At 35.5% G+C, this 16,409-nt stretch overlaps 1 long non-coding RNA gene and 1 pseudogene across 3 annotated transcripts; one reads left to right on the top strand and one right to left on the bottom strand.

Moving 5' to 3' along the window:
• Positions 1–9,182: 9,182 nt before the first annotated feature.
• LOC133292530 (tobamovirus multiplication protein 1-like) lies at positions 9,183–15,859 on the top strand (annotated as a pseudogene).
• LOC133292525 (uncharacterized) lies at positions 11,871–14,704 on the bottom strand. Of its 3 annotated transcripts, XR_009748928.1 has the most exons (7): positions 14,572–14,704; positions 13,915–13,985; positions 13,428–13,619; positions 12,876–13,021; positions 12,545–12,769; positions 12,292–12,380; positions 11,871–12,176 (listed from the first exon to the last, which is right to left on the bottom strand). It is a non-coding gene; the product is annotated as an uncharacterized LOC133292525 (long non-coding RNA). The 3 variants fall into 3 exon arrangements; XR_009748927.1 differs by lacking the exon at positions 14,572–14,704 and having other exon boundaries at positions 13,915–14,329; XR_009748929.1 differs by lacking the exon at positions 14,572–14,704 and having other exon boundaries at positions 13,428–13,543; positions 13,915–14,329.
• Positions 15,860–16,409: the final 550 nt, after the last annotated feature.

Raw genomic sequence — 16,409 nt, 5'->3', positions numbered from 1 at the left:
GTTACACTTTCCCTGCACAGCAGTTGCTATCAGTATGGCAGCAGCTGCAAAGTGTCTTTGTATAACACCTCGTAAATCTAAATATGAAATTATATGCTATAATGTAGGTTAAAAGGGAAGGATTAGTAAAAATCCGAAAATTAAGGCCAAACTGTGTAAAAAGGGCAGAATGGTAATTTACCAAACACGTAACCCGAGACATGAAAAATTGAGTAGAAGACCTCAAATGATAAAAATAATGCCGGAAATGGATTCAGGACGAAAAATCGAGTGAATAGGCAAGTTTTGAAAATTTTGATGAATAGTGATTTTACCGGTGTAAAAATACTGCAGTATAATGGTACTGATAAGAGTGAAATTTTTATCAATATTTTTAGGAAACAAAAATATGTCATGAACCAGAAAAATATGTAGATTATGAATTTGTAATCGGAATTAGGTGATTGATCAAAGTTAAATCGCGTATGGGACCCACTCAACCCAAAACCACTTAAGTTCCTTTAAATTCCCTCAATCTCACGATCTCTCTCTCTCTCCTTTTCCTTTCTTCCCTGCGTGAGAAGCTCTTCACCATTGAAGAACCTTCAAGCTTTTTCAAATCCATAAATCATCACTTTCTTGACCAAATTCTTTGAAGTTTGTGTTGAAATTCATTGGAAAACACATTCTAAATCCATTGGTGATACTCCCAAGCCTTGAAATCGCTCTTTGGAGGGGTATTTCGCCTAGGTCAGTTTTGAGAAATTTGGGAAGGATGGTGTTCATGGAGGCAATGGACCTCTTGTTGCTTGGAAAACCCTTGGAGGAGAGTCTAGCGTTGATTGTGAGTATATTTACATGGTTTTTACGGTTGAATTCATTGATCAAAATATATGAACCCTATGCTTGTATTTATGGAATTGTGATGATAGGAAGTTCAAATGGAAAAATTGCATTACTAAAAATGTCTTAGAATGACTTGCTTGAGTTAGAAATGCTATGAAAATTTAGGTGAAAATGTTGAGTTTTTAACTTTGAAAAAATAAGTGTCATGAAAGTGGAGAAATGAGTTGTGTAAAATTGTGTAGTGAGATGTTGTAGAATATGATTATATGAGTGTTGAATTGTTAAATGATGATGATTGATGAAGTAAAATTTATGGTGATGTGGGAATTTTAACTTAGGCAATTTTGTGATGAGTTTCTAGACTTTATGAAATTGGTATGTGGGTAATTGAACAATTGAATCATGAACCATTGGTTTAGGTTAATAAGGGGATTTTATGTCATGTGTAAGTGTTGAATTGGATTGAAAATCCTTTGGGATCCTAGCATGAAGAATTCGACCTATTGAGGTCATGGATGGTTAGATGATGTAAACATGATATAGTTGATGTTATATGATCATGATTAGTGTTTAAATGAATGGTAGGTTGGTTGAAGTAGTGAAATTGAAAGGAGGAATGTTGGATATGTTGTGTGTGTGAGATTTCAACCATATTGAAGGAAATAAGGAAAATGATGTGAAAATGTGGTATAACCAATGAGTGATTCCTTAGTGCATAAATGGTGATTAAGTTTAATGACTAAAATGGTTGATGAAATTGCAGTAAATGTAGTTGGCCATTAGGCCTAAGTTGTTTTGTTGAGAATTATTGTATTTGAAAGTGAATTGGTTGTCTTGAAATTGTATTGATGATCATGTTGATTGATCATTATAGGTTTCCTTTCTCGGACGCAATAGAGGAGAATTAAGCTTGGAGCTTACGTTGTGGAGCATTGGCTTCGGAATGAGGTAAACCTTTGGAACTTGGGTTTTATTCCCTCGTGTGTTCCACCACACCTTGTGGAAGGTTGTGGTTGGATTTGATGCCTTTGATTATGTATAAATGTATGTTCATGCATTGTTGACATGATTGTGTGACATGCTTGGAGCATGTTGTGTGATATAATTGTGATCTCTGGCCAGTAGATGTGTGTTGGTTTGGACTTCCGCTGGAGATATCCTTTGGGGATTCCGGTCGGGTTTTGCTGTGGAACCGACTCTGGGAGCGGTACCAGGATGATCCAAATGTGGGACTTCCGCTGGATAGGGCTCATGAGGAGTTCCAGTTGGGTTTTGCTATGGGGTCGTCTCAACCATGGGAGAGGCACCAGGAAGATTCCGGGAGTTATATGATGGGGTCCTTTAAGGGAATCCTGATGTGGATGTCCTTGGATTTGTGCCCAGTTGTTGTGTGATATTTGTATGTTATGCATTTTATATGATGATCATTGTATGCACATTGAGTGAGCCATGGGGTGGAGTGATCCTCTAGCACCCTTGGTTTACTGAGATATATTTGTATATCTCACCCCGAGTTTGGGGACATCATTTCAGGTCTTGCTGAGCATGGTGGATCTCCGGGCAAGAGGCCCGCTTAGTGGAAGAATAGAACGTGAGGGTCATTTGAAGGGCATGTCATATTGAAGGATTCCATTTGATGTACATAGCATTGTATTTAACATTTTGGACTTAGGTCATGAACTTGTTGCATGTGGATATCGTCATGCTCTTGTATATTTATGACTATATGTTAAGTCCTTTAAAATTGATGTATAGTTATGCCTCTTGTCATTTTGTATTTTGAGTGAGCATGAGACTTGTCCATGGCCACATAACTGTATTTTGAGGCATTGGAAGACTTGAGTTGTAAATAGACCATTGGTTGTGTAAAATGGCTATGATATTGCAAATTGTTGTAATGGATGCATTCATAATAAATATGTATGATGGAAGGGCCTAGAACCTACATTAGTACTTGTGTAAGGTGTATATTAAGTATCAAGGTGTTATGAGTGTGTTACATCACTCATTTTGGGTCTTAAAGGCTGTCATCTGTCATTTTTGTTGCATAGTAATCGATTACTTTTCACTGGTAATCGATTACCTGCAACAGGGAACGAAAAATTGAGCTTCTGTCTTCAAAGTAATCGATTACCAGAGCATTGGTAATCGATTACCTAGTTCAGTAATCGATTACCAATATCTGGTAATCGATTACCAGAAAATAGGGGAGCCCAAATTAAGGTTCTGACTTCTACAGTAACCTTTGGTAATCGATTACCTCAAGGTGGTAATCGATTACCACTGTGTTAAATTTTGAAAATGTGTTTTCTAAAATCTAAAATAAATGGTATTTCTTAGAGAGATTATATTTGGTATGTTTTATGCTTCCGCGAGTTTTGCATTTACAATTACTGCGTTGTTTTAATTGATTACGGAAATGGTTAATGTTTAAAGCAAAGAATGTAAGAAAGGAAAAAGTTTACCCATAATTTAATTAACTCAATTACTATGATTGTAACTGCGCTTAATACCGTATGCAATGATAACATTACCGGTACGTAACGGGCTGTTACACTTAGCGCTTGCAAGGCCAGGCTAAATGACTCTTCCCCATAATAGTTGACTTAGCTCTCTCCCCTTATTCACCATGGAGCCTATAAATATCTTTTCCCTCTTCTCCACCAGATATACTATAAAACTGCAATTTCTCCGAACGACAGGAAAACTCCGGATACTTCTGATCAAGGGCAATTAAAGGATAATGGTTAATGTTAAAAATTAGAGTTTCTAATTAGTTTAGGAAATTATGAATGTTTAGCGGAATAGGAGAAAAATTCGAATTAGTTTGAAATTGCGTGAGGTGGCGGTGGGCCCCACCTCACTTAAGTGGACCTTGCCACTTGGACCTCACCACCAACCAGCTCCTTCTCTCTTCTCCCTTCTTCAAGAAACCCGCGCCCTAATCCATGGAAGGGGGATTTTTGGTCCAAATCTTCTCCCTCTCATAACTCCCTCCATACTCACTCAAATCCAACAAAGTTTGTCACCAAAAGTTGTTGAAAATCATCATCCAAACACATCTCACCAATTAATTTTCCTTGAAACTCACTCATTTGGGAGAAAAGAAGCAAAGTCAGTCACGCCCCTTGGAGGAAATTTGAGATTTTTGGAGTTGTGTGTTCAAGCCATTGCTTGGGGATCACTTGGAGGGGTCCTAGGCCAAGCTTGTCAGTATATTTCAACACATTTCATGGATGATTCATGAACTTTAAATTTGAAAACCTAGAGCATGAGTTGTGTGATTGATGTAGTTAGAGAGCTCAAATTAAAATTGTGTATTAGACAATTGTGGGTTAGAATAATGTTTTAGAGTGGTTGATGTCATAAAAATTATTGATGAAATTGGGATTTTAACTTAGTAAATTTTTTGTTGTGGTTCATGAATTTGTGAAGAGGATTGGTTGTAGGATTGTGTAATTGAATTATTGAGTGTTTGTATAAGTTGCATGGAGGATTGTAAGGTGTGTGGAAGTATGAAATTGAAGTGAATAACCCTTGGTGTGAGGCCATGAGCATTTCGACCAAGTGAGCAATTTAGGGGGTTTGATGTTGTGAAATTATGTGATTGATGTGTTGTGTTATTAAATGGTATTTAGAGGTGTTGTGTGATGAGTTGATGCATAGAAAATTAAAGGAAAAATACTTGGAGTGTGTGAGAGTGTACATTGGACCTACGAGGAATTGATTAGAAAAATGATGTTGTGATGGTGTAGGATGGAAAGTGGGACCTTAAATGGTGTTGTGGTAGTCTTGGGTTGTTAAAGAAAAATTAAAAGAAAATAAAGAAAAATATTTTGTAAATTAAGCCTTATATGGTCGAACCTACCTAGTGGGGAGGAGGAATCTTGGTGCTTCGTAATCTTGGTTGATTGCACCTTGTATTGATAATCCTTGTGCGGTCATTGTAGGTTGCCTCCCGCGAAATTGAACTCGGAACCGTGAGCTTATTGGGTTGCCTTTGGTCCCGGACCAAAGGGATTGTGGCATTTTTGGTGAACCAAGCTTGGTGATACTGTGATTGGGAGCTATCAAGCGGAGGAGATTATTTAGGTAATCCCTTGGTACTGGGGTTTGATCCTCGTGTGTGCTCCACCATGCCCGTTGACGGTAGTGGTTGGAGGTGTATGTGAGTAATGTAATATAACATGTTCATGCATTGTTGTATGTTTAGTGGTACATAGGATGTACCGAGTTTCTGGCCAGTAGACAGTTTGCCTTCGGGCGTTACAGACTTCCACTGGATAGGTCTCCATGAGGGAGTTTTAGTTGACCTGGGGTCGTGGTGTGTTATCCGTAGAGGAGCACACTAGGAAGTCTGGGGTGTATATGGATGGAGGGTGCCTTGGTTGATGTTCTGGGAATACTTCCTTGGTTTGGAACCCGTAGGCTATGTGCCGAGGCCACTAGACCGGATGTTGCGTGGTATTGGCATCGACCATTCCAGCTTCATCGTATTTTGTTTCATATGCTTCCCGATTTCACTAAATCCCTTGCTTTATCCTGTTTTAATGTTGTATTATATTATTGATATGCATCGAAGTGATTCATTGGGCAGAGTATTCTCCAGAACCTCTGGGTTACTGAGATATATTTGTATATCTCACCCCGCTTTGGGGACTTTATTTCAGGTAGTGCCAGTGGTGTTGGATCGGCGGGCAAGAGGCCCGTAGGATGATGCTCTTGGGCTTAGTGTGGATTTTTCATTTTGGGGTCACGTGACTTAGGCTAGACTTAAGACATGAACATCGCATTGAGCTAGGACTATTCTTATTGTCATCTTTGTTCATGTCATTTTTGGCCAAGTTTAGTTTACGTTTTAGCATATTTTATTTGGAGCTTATTGTAATATTTGTAAAGAAGCTTTTAATTTATGATTTGCGACATTGTGTAATATTGGAGTATGTATATGATGAAGGGGAAATAGGCCTATTCTAGGATTGATTTATGTTTTACGTCAAAGAAATGCATGCAAATGGATATTGTAATTGAAATTAGTTTAACTTTGGAAAAGTAAGCAATGATTATGTATATTGATCAAATTGAATACAAAGCACCAAGGCATTGCTGGTCCTTGAGTGCCACCCATGTTTATTAGGTACAAATTGAGGTTAGATAACACACCTTCAAAGGTGGAATTTATTGGAAAAACAAAAAAAACTCTAGCGAAATTTCTAGAAATTGGGTGAACTTTGGGAGAGCATATCTCCCTCCACATAGGTCCAATAGGGACGTGCCATACGCCATTTTAAATCTTGAGATGTCAACTACATTGTGTCAAAATTTGAGAACCAAAGGAGAACCACGTAGCCCTGTAGGAGACAGAACACGGACTGTTCAGAACGCCCCTGCACATGGGGCTGTTTCTGGCAGTTTTTGGAAAATTTATTCCCGCTTCGTTTCTTAGTTAAATTAGGTGTGTGATATCTCAAATTGAAGCTTGAGGTGTATAATTTATTGTATAAAAATTTGAGAGCAATTGGATGAGTGAATTTTCCATAATCGTTAGAGAGTGTAGGCTGTTTAGAGCCCTGTTTGAGGTTGGCTGGCAGATTTGCTTGTCCAACTTCAAACGGTGATAACCAGAGCAAACGAGAACTTCATGACTCGTGTGATAGCTTATTAGAAAGATAATTAAGTGTAGAATAAAATACTAAAAAATGAGTAGCGTACGGCTTGCGGATTTTCTGCAGTAATTAAAAGACCGAACCATGTTCGGATAGGTAGAAAACGTAAAAGTGAGATTTAGGCTAAGTGGGTTTATGGGAACCCCTTCGTGACTTGAGAGAAATGTTATATGATATTTAGGCTGTTTAAATAATTATTTCGCATAGAGTTTTTGTTACGGTCACAACTTTTATTTATTACACTTTTTATTATTTTAATTGCTCGCGTAATAAAAAGGAAAATGTTTACTCGCATTTTTATAAATGAATTGATGTGATTGTAACTGCGCTTAATATCATAATCAATTATAACAATACCGGTGTAAAATGGGCTGTTACAGTAACTGCGCTTAATATCATATGTAATAATAATATACCGGGGTACAACGAGTTGTTACACTTTCCCTGCACAGCAGTTTCTATCAGTATGGCAGCAGCTGCAAAGTGTCTTTGCGCTTGCAAGGCTAGGCTAAATGGCTCTTCCCCATAATAGTTGACTAAGCTCTCTCCCCTTATTCACCATAGAGCCTATAAATATCCCCTCCCTCTTCTCCACCAGATATACTATATTTTTTACTTACATGAGTTGTTACTCTGTCAACTTGGAGAATTATTGCAGCCTTTCTACACCTCCCCCCATTTTTATACATTGCACTTGCACTACAAAAAAAACCAGCGATTAGGGACATCGGCTTACCCATATTTTTATCACATGTGGCAAATTTAGTAAAGAAGCTACCTCCTGCATAGGCTTAAGTAATGGAGCCCAAACCCTCCTTCTAGAAATTTCTTTTCCATCTCCTAAATGCCATGCTCTAACAAACCCAAGTAGAATCCTCATCTTTGTCGTATGGAATTGAAAACAATCCCCTCCTGTAATCCTTTTCCCCATTAGCTTTCAGATCTCATCAAATCTCTAACAATCTAGGTTAGTAGAGTTTCATTTACTTCTTTTAATTAATTGATCTTCTCCATTTTGATTTATGCTCATGTTTGCTTCTTCAAATCAGAATACGAGATAATAATGAAAATAATTTTTTATTTTAGGTTTTTTTAGTGCTAGTTTCTTTAATTTTTGCTTTTATTTTATGTATCGTTGGGATCTATAAGCCCACTATGTTTCCTTTAGGGATGGAGTCACTATAGGGTTATACCTCTAGCACAGGTGAAGACCAAACTAGGAGGTACTGTTCCAAGTATGAATACTATCAGATGATAATGGTGGGTAGGGTGTGTGTGTGTGTATGTGACTCAAGAATAATGGGAAAAATAATGATACCTAAGATGCCCCTCCTTGTGTGTGGAGAGGGGTATTTATAAGGGAAGGAGATGCTGATCCTGCGTGGGTTGGTGAGAGGGGGTCAACCCTCCTTGGGATCAGTTAGGGGTAGCTGACACTGCTATGATAGTAGTGATGCAGCCCCTGTGCCTGACGATGTCAGCGTATGACGATGGGATAGTTACCACTTATAGTGTCTGGGGCGATCTCCCAGGGAGTTAGATTCCCAAGGTGAGATATTTTGGTATCTCACCTAGGAAGTGCAGTCGCCTTAGAGGCAGAGAGGCTAGAGGATTGGTAGGGCTGATGCAGGTAAAGGAAAAGGGTTTGGGCTTAGGCCATTGGGTCATACGGCGTTGGGCCATCTGGAACATTTTAGGATTGGATCATTTTTATTATTTTTTTATTGAAGTTTGTATAATGATTGTTCGTTGGGAGTTAAAGAGTTTGAATAATGTGGTTTTAAGTCTAAAATTGTTCGTTAAAGTTATTGGAATCTTGTTGCAGTAAGATCTCATATACACAGTTGCATTCACAGTGTTTGAAAGTGGGCCTTGTCCATAATAGTCTCATTGTGACCAAGCTTAACGTTCTTTAAGTTAAATATGCATTAATTAGCCATGCATATAAGGTGTTTGAAGAAACTCCTCATAAAAGTAAAAGGACACATTCACTGCATGCTTTTTTTGTTTGCTTGGTCAATTTTTCAAGAGTTAATTATAAAGATTGATTTCCCAATTATTTTTACAAGATTATTGTGAGGAAGCATGTCATCTTGCACTAATTTATATTAAGACTGTAACAAGATACCTTACATTTCATGTATGATTTTATTTGTTCTTTACTTGAGAAATGTAGTGAGACTGCTTAACTTTTTATTCACTTATACTAGTGAACCGTGATATGTTAATTAACCAATAAAGTAGTAAAATGGTGCTTTCAAGGAATTTGCTGATATGATAGATGTGGTTGACTTCCAAGACATTCTTTTAAGGAAGTGAGCTGTTGTGGAGAAACTTTAAGCAAAATCTTCTTTAACGAAGTAAGATGACTTAAAAGGCATGGTGAGTGGTGACCCACTTACCTGTATATATATTTTTTTACTTATTTACATAAATTATTTTAAAAATGTTAATTTTAAATAATTTATTAATTTAAATAGTTTGAGATGTTGGGAGTGCTGCTTTCTCTAACTGATGTTTTGCCTTTATTCTCTCTAGTACTATATGGGTTAGAGTGTGAACTTTGATTTCCTAAAGAAACACATAATAGCTACATCTCTGAGACTTGGCGTGCAACTATTGACCCTGTAGATGTTTATTCTGGAGATTGTGTAGATGTTCATTATAGGCATAAGAACAAAAAGTTAAAAAATGGGGAAGACTGTGAAAAATATTGTAGATTCTGGTTCATAGTTTTTCTTTTTAATATTGCAAGTTCTGTTTCCAAGAGTAATAAAAGCCTGTTTCTATGTCGAAAAGAACGCAACATCTTTTCTTCTTACATTTATTTTTAAGCTATGTAATAATTAGGCTATATATTTTGTTTCTTATAAAATTTCCTCTTTAACCGATCTTAATAAAATTTACTTCAACTATAGTTATTTATGTATTTTGGCTTTTTTTTAATTTTATTATTAAATTAATTTATACAATATAACTTCATTATTTTAGGATTGTGTTAATTTATAGATGAAATATAAGCATATACCTGCACTATTTTTTTAGGCATGCATGACAGAACCAATAACACAATTATATAGATAGATAACTATGTAGGTTCAGTCATCTAAGGTTCATAATTGATCGTTAAAATTTAGTTTTCTATTGCCATTATAGGTTTTTCATTAACAGTCCTTTATGTGTTTGAAATGCAGGCCAATGAATTTCTTTTTAAGTTTGGTGTGTTCTCAACCAAACTGAAAATTTTACCAATGATTGAAGATGTTGAGGTGCGTTTCATTTCTTCATAATTTACTAGAAAAACACAACTTCTCTGTTAGTTAGATCCTTATTGATTATGTTGACTCAATTGCATATGACATATGTGTTGTTTGGTTGATGGCTATTAGGCTGTTATGTTGATGTAAGAATTTGAGGTTTTTGGATCTCATACTTTCAGAAGTACATAGAGTGAGTCAACCTATCTTTTTCCTAATTAGAAATTACATCTTCTACTTGAATTAATGTGTTAACAATATGTTATAGGCACAGGAGCAAGTGCTAGTGGAGGTTCCTAGTCTTCTGTTTTTCTCTACATATGCATTACTTGTCTTGTTCTGGGCTGAGATATATCATGATTTTATTGCCTGGGTACTAGAGTCAGAGTGACTCGGCTCCGGTTTCGCCTGCCGATTCTACACCTCCGGTGTCTCCATTTTTCGGTAAGGTCGTTATTATTATTTTAATTTCCTACTCCATATAAATTGAATGTCTAATTAGACCTTGGATTGGCTTTCTGAGATTGAGAGCTGCCAGTGGAGTGAGAGTGGGATTATGTATTGGGGGTATTTTTGTCCTTTCGGGATGGCGACTATCTTTCTAATTTTTACTTAATGGATGATCATAAAAAGTTATTAGGTGGTTAGTTATGATGGGTGTTTTATTTCGTATCACATATGCAGATCAGACATTGAAAAGGATGTGCATAACATGCATATCCATAATCCATGTACAGTTATTATGTAAACACACAATTATATATAAGTGTTATTGATTCTCATTTAGGTTACAACTTGGTTAACTCTGAGCTTTTGTGGAGTTTGTTTTATATAATTTGATGGAGGCCTTTAACAATTAATATAATGAAGAGTTTTGAAAGTTTCACGTCTTAGTTTGTGTAAAATATGCAATTGTCGATGTTGTGATTTACGTACTAATATATATAGTAGATGGAGTAAGTCGAAAGCGAGTTTCAATTGAATCGTATCTATCTTTTATATGTGGAAACAAATTAAGTCTAAACTTATACTCGTGTATATATCATCTTGTTGCCCATAACCAAAAGTAAAGGGTATCGATCTGGTTATTAACTTCTTATGGTAGCAAACTTGCCTCAAATGAATTTCAGGCAAGAAGCCCATATAGAAACTTAGGCCTGCATATTTTATTGCCAATGGATTTATTTACTTCATACAGGTTTGATCTTCTTGTCCACCATTCTAGTCCTTAAAATAACAAGTTTTCTTAATTTGATGATTTTTTTTTTAATCTTCTCACCTTGATAATATTAGGTCTCCCTCTGGATTTACATGAATGTAAGCAGAACAACCACTGGCATGGAAGCAGCTAAACTCTTCCTTGCAGGTTATTTCTCTCAAAAAAAATCACATTTCATCTTGGTCTTGTGTATTTCATGTCGACTTTGTACTGTTTAGAAGATTAAAACATCTAAAAATGATCTTAAAATTAAAAGCTAGAGTGAATGTGTACAATGAAGTATTTACTACTCAAAAGCTCACTACAAAAATTCAAACATTTTGTGGGGGTCATATTTTCATATTGTGGGAGTCTTTGACCTCTACAAAATACATTTGTGGCATCCTCAATAACCCCCAGTTTTGCATGCGCCACAACACATTTCGGGAGGTTCTAGACCTCCACAAATATTGCACTTACTAGAGGTTCTAGACCCCCACAAATGTTATGTTACTCATAGACCCCACAACATTTATCACTTCTTGGAGGGCATAGACCTCCACAATTTGTTTATTATATTTAAAAAAAATAAAAAATGAGCTTACGAGAAATGTTTTTATTTGAATAATAAAAGACATTCATTTCAAGTATAAATTTATTTGTTATTTGAAAAAGATTGTACTTTAAATCTTATAGGTTCCCATTCAAAAGGTTACCAAGCCCTACGGATGTTGTAGTTGAACGTTTAAATCTTAAGCTTTAAAACTGCGTCACAATATTGTTTTCAGCGAACATCTATTTTGATTGATGTAAACTCACACAAGTGAATATTCAGAAAGAGTAAAAATAACGGTAAATATTTTAAAACTACACAATGAAAGAGTAAAAATCAATTACTATAATTACAAATCAAAATAACGGTAAAAGAGTAAAAATCAATTACTATAATTACAAATCAAAATAACGGTAAAAAAATATAGATATAGATATAGATATACACATGAAATATAAAATAAAGATGAATAGAAGTGCTTTTTACTAGCTGCAGGTCAAAACACCAATCAAACATCAAGTTTAAGAACTTAGGAGCAGGTGAGATAAGAATTAATTATGTGGGTGCAAGTCTCCCGGATAAGGATTTAATAACTAAAAAACCTTCTTAAGGATCCAATATGTTCTTCTTTTGACTGGCCCTCCAATCTCCTTGAGCTCCTCTTGATAATTTGAGAACTACAACCAAAAAACATATATGTATATATAAAATCAACTGATCAAATCTGGTTTCTGAATAAACATTTTTTTTTAAACCAAATCATCATTTGAATTGGACAATGACGGAATTAACTGGAAAATTGAGAATGGTATCTTGGCCCCAATACTTCAGTGCTACCAAGTCATAGGCACGTGCTGCAGCTTCTTCATCGTCATATGCCCCTAACAAACCCAAGTTTGCAGTCATTAAATCGTCCCTCAACTAAACCCACTTTCAATTCTCAACACCAAATTACAGGACAAAAATTTAAGGAGAAAAAAAATCATATTTAGATGAAGGTGTTTGTGAATGACGCTATATATCTAAACAAAAATTCAAATCATACCAAGATATACTGCATCCAGTTGTTTTCCATTGCCATCACGAACCAAGACAACATAATAATGAACATGCCAATAAATAAAATAATTAACTGAAAAAAATCCAGAAAAAGAAAATATGAGAAGTGTAAATTAATTATTAAGAACCTTGTCTTCCTTTCTTGCTCTGTGATTCATTCCAAAAATTCTTATCCCACAAATGAGCCTCATATCGACCAATCCATCGATGCCTAAAACCATATACATACTCACACATTTCAGAACATAACATGGGACAGAAAAAATAGAGAGAAAAAATAAAAGGAAGAAAGAAGATATAGATTAAAATTGATGAACCTTATAGTGTTCGGTGCTATTGCTGTTGCATCAGCTTTTGCCTTCCTAGATCATTAGCACGAAAGCTACTCGTGGGTAGCATAGGCTTGGGGGTTTCAATAACAATGTACGTATCCCCTTTGGTTGTAATGGTGAGTCATCTTTGTCTTCAAATAAAAATTTTGGTTATGATCTTGCTGGTAACTTAAAAGGAAACCGAGAAACAGGGGAACAAAGTAGTTCACTTATACAATCTAATAATCCACGTTAGTATTATACGGAAAAAAAAATAAAAATAAAAAAAAAAAAGAGAAATGCCTTTGACAAGTTTCTCCATTGCTATTTTATTTTGATTATTGCAGAAGAAAGTGATAGAAACAAAGAGTGATTGGATTCACATGCTTGACTTCACCCAGAGAGAGAGAGAGAGAGAGAGAGACACAAAGGTGTGAATATCATCAAAGAAGAAAAATTGCATTAGAAGAGAAATTACATTAGAATTTAACCAGAGAAAATTAATAAACAACAAGGAAATATGATAAGAAGAATTAGATGCAGATTATAACTACTTACCCTGGAATGATCTCAGTGATGAACCGAAACCACACACACAAAGTAATTGATTGATATAATGAAATAGTACATTGCTTGATAATGTCTCCCACCATCTCAGAGGATTGTTCCACAGCCTGCAAAAACCTGAAAACTCACTTCCAATTTCCTCCACATCGATCATATAGCTCCCTTTGATAATTCAAACCCATCCTATAATAGATAACATTGGAGGTACATAATTGAAAAGCAGCAAAGTCCATCAAGGACTTAAAACTTTAAATAGTATAAGCTGATAAAAATTGAACAAAAAATGGAGTGTTAGGATGAATTAGAGTAGAAAAGAAAACATCATTACATAGTTTCATCCACATCGATCATAATCATATAACTCCCTATTTTCTGCATAATTGAAAAACATTTGGATAACACGTTTCAACAAAAAAATTCAATTCAGAGATAAAAATACATAGCATGAAAAAACAAAAAAAGAGTAGAAAAGAAATACCTTATCCTGGCCACCAACATCCCAAGCAGTGAAGCTGATGTTGTTATATTCCACTGTTTCCACATTAAACCCTACAACAAATGACATATATTTACAACCGGCTGAATAGCTTCGTAAATGATAGATCCATTTTTAACTATTTTGAATCAATCCGTAACAAAACATCAGCACCTTTTACCCTAATTTCAATGTCAAAAAATTATATCAAATTGGAAAAAAAGAGATAAAATGAAGGTTGAAATCAATATCTGAAGAGACGCAACAAAGATCGAGTAAGGCCAAAACCAAATCGTAAATTACAATTCAGATCAGGGAAATCGGGATGGAGAAAAAAAAAAAAAGAGAAAATGAATAGAAATGAAAGAGAAATAGAGATGATAAGAGTTCCAAAGATGATGACGGAAGGAGAATAGAGAAGAACTTGCCTTTGAGATTTGTTAAGGATCACTATCTGAAAATTCGAGGACAACACCTAATCTTCTTCTTCTTGCTTGAAACATAGACAACACCAAAGCTTCGGTGCTTGGAGTTTGAGGACAAGAAAACCTTACGAGAGCTGATTTTCGATCACGCACATTTTGACTTGAAATTCGAGGAACCCTAACCGTTGACAACGAGACTGATTTCAAAAATTGAGTTGCAGAGAAATGGATATACCAAAGAGTGAAGGTGGACATAGTGAAACAGAGAGAAAATGGAGAAGAAATATTTAGAGAGAAAAGAAAGGATTGAATGGATGTGAGCAAAGAAGTTTTAAAGAGAGAGACAAGAGTTTTGTAAAAAGGAATGTGGACCAAGGCGAAAACGTCTGAGAGCGGGAGAGGAAAGACATGTGATAAGATATCAGGAGACCGTGGAGTTCCATGAAAACGCCACAATTTACATAATTATTGGGGGGGTTTATTAACCTCCACAAATCACATATTTTTTTGTAGTGACTTACCACATATAGCTCTTTAGTATTCTGAACTTTGTTTTAATGTTCGTTTGCAGTCATATCATCTTTAGGATGGAAACATTCTTTTATGTCATTGAACACTAACCTGCTTATAAAAATGTAGGTTATTTTTCCTATTGAGGCGCTTTCCCATTGAATCCAGAGGTCGTCAAAAGAAGCTTTATGAGGTTTGTATATAAGTATGAGTTGTTTTCTATCTTACAACCTCAGAAAAGAAATATATCCTTATAGGGTCAAATTCAGACCATGCTCCAAGTATCACCCAAAAAAAATGTCTAAGGACTTTGTTGATAAAAATACTAAAAGTTATAGGTGTCTTAGCAGGTTGGCTCAGTTACAAGTATGTGTCACCCTTGTTTCCAGATAAGATGTGCTTTGGTAAGTTCCTTCTAGTTTAAAAATTAAAACTATTGTATATATTTGAAATCATTATTCTCTGACAATATCTTCGTTTGTCAACTTCAACATAGCTTGCAATTTCTGCATTTAATGAGAAGGCAGATCTTGATATCTTGGACCATCCCATTCTTAACCTAGTGTATTATTTGGTAAGTTTTCAACATCTTACTTTTCTTAGTGAGCCTCGGGTGGAAAAGCGGATAATGTTTCGTTATATCATGTGACAGCACAATAAAATGCTCTCCTAAGATGATGACTACTTTATTTGGTCTAAGAAAATATGAATTGATTTGCTAAATAGAAAGCAATTTCCAGCTATATATAGTTTCAGAAAACAGGAGGTAATGCCATCTTGAATCTCATGTGGGAAGCAAATAGAAAGATCAACATTTTTCATATTGCTATTGCTTGAAAATTAATTGCCTTCTAGTCTTTAATGGTTCTCTCTTTCTTGATTATTCTGCATTGTAGTTAGTAGAGATTATTCCATCCGCGTTGGTGCTTTTCATTCTGCGAAAGCTACTCCCAAGACGAGTTTCTGATCAGTATCACCCCATCAGATTAGCTATGAATTCAAAATTCTATTAGCATCCAACAATATGTTTTTTTTAATATCATTCAATTACAACCATCTTGCTCTAACACGTATGCTGTTGGAATTTTTAATTCCTCTAAACCTTATGGTGATAACTATCACCTACAAGCCAAGATCCATCATACCAAATCATAAAGAAAAATAAGAACAAAATAAAAGTGGAGGCATACCTGTCTCCATTGCAGCGGAATAACTTTGATCTTGTCTCTTGGGGTTTATAGTCTTCCTCAGTCAAATTACCCTAAAACCGAATTCCTTAGTGTGCCATCTCTCTCTTGATGGGAAAGAGAAACTAGGGTTGTTCATTTGACGTATTGGGGACCATAACCCTTATATAGTGTTTTTATCTTTATTGTTGGGCCAATAAGCTCCCATTATACCTAGTTGGCCCAACACCGGTATCCACTCATTCAGCTCATACTCACTTATGAATCTATTTGGGAATATTTACCTGATCACTTTAATTTACCCAATATATATAAATAGCACAATATAATTATTAATATAATATGTGACCCACAATAATTATTAGAAAATATAATT

This window comes from Gastrolobium bilobum, unplaced genomic scaffold (assembly GCF_033153095.1).
Source record: "Gastrolobium bilobum isolate Gb01-03AN ecotype WA unplaced genomic scaffold, APGP_CSIRO_Gbil_v1 utg31536, whole genome shotgun sequence".
Taxonomy (NCBI): domain Eukaryota; kingdom Viridiplantae; phylum Streptophyta; class Magnoliopsida; order Fabales; family Fabaceae; genus Gastrolobium; species Gastrolobium bilobum.
The sequence above is the reverse complement of the archived record's forward strand: the minus strand, read 5'-3'. Positions and strand labels throughout refer to the sequence as shown.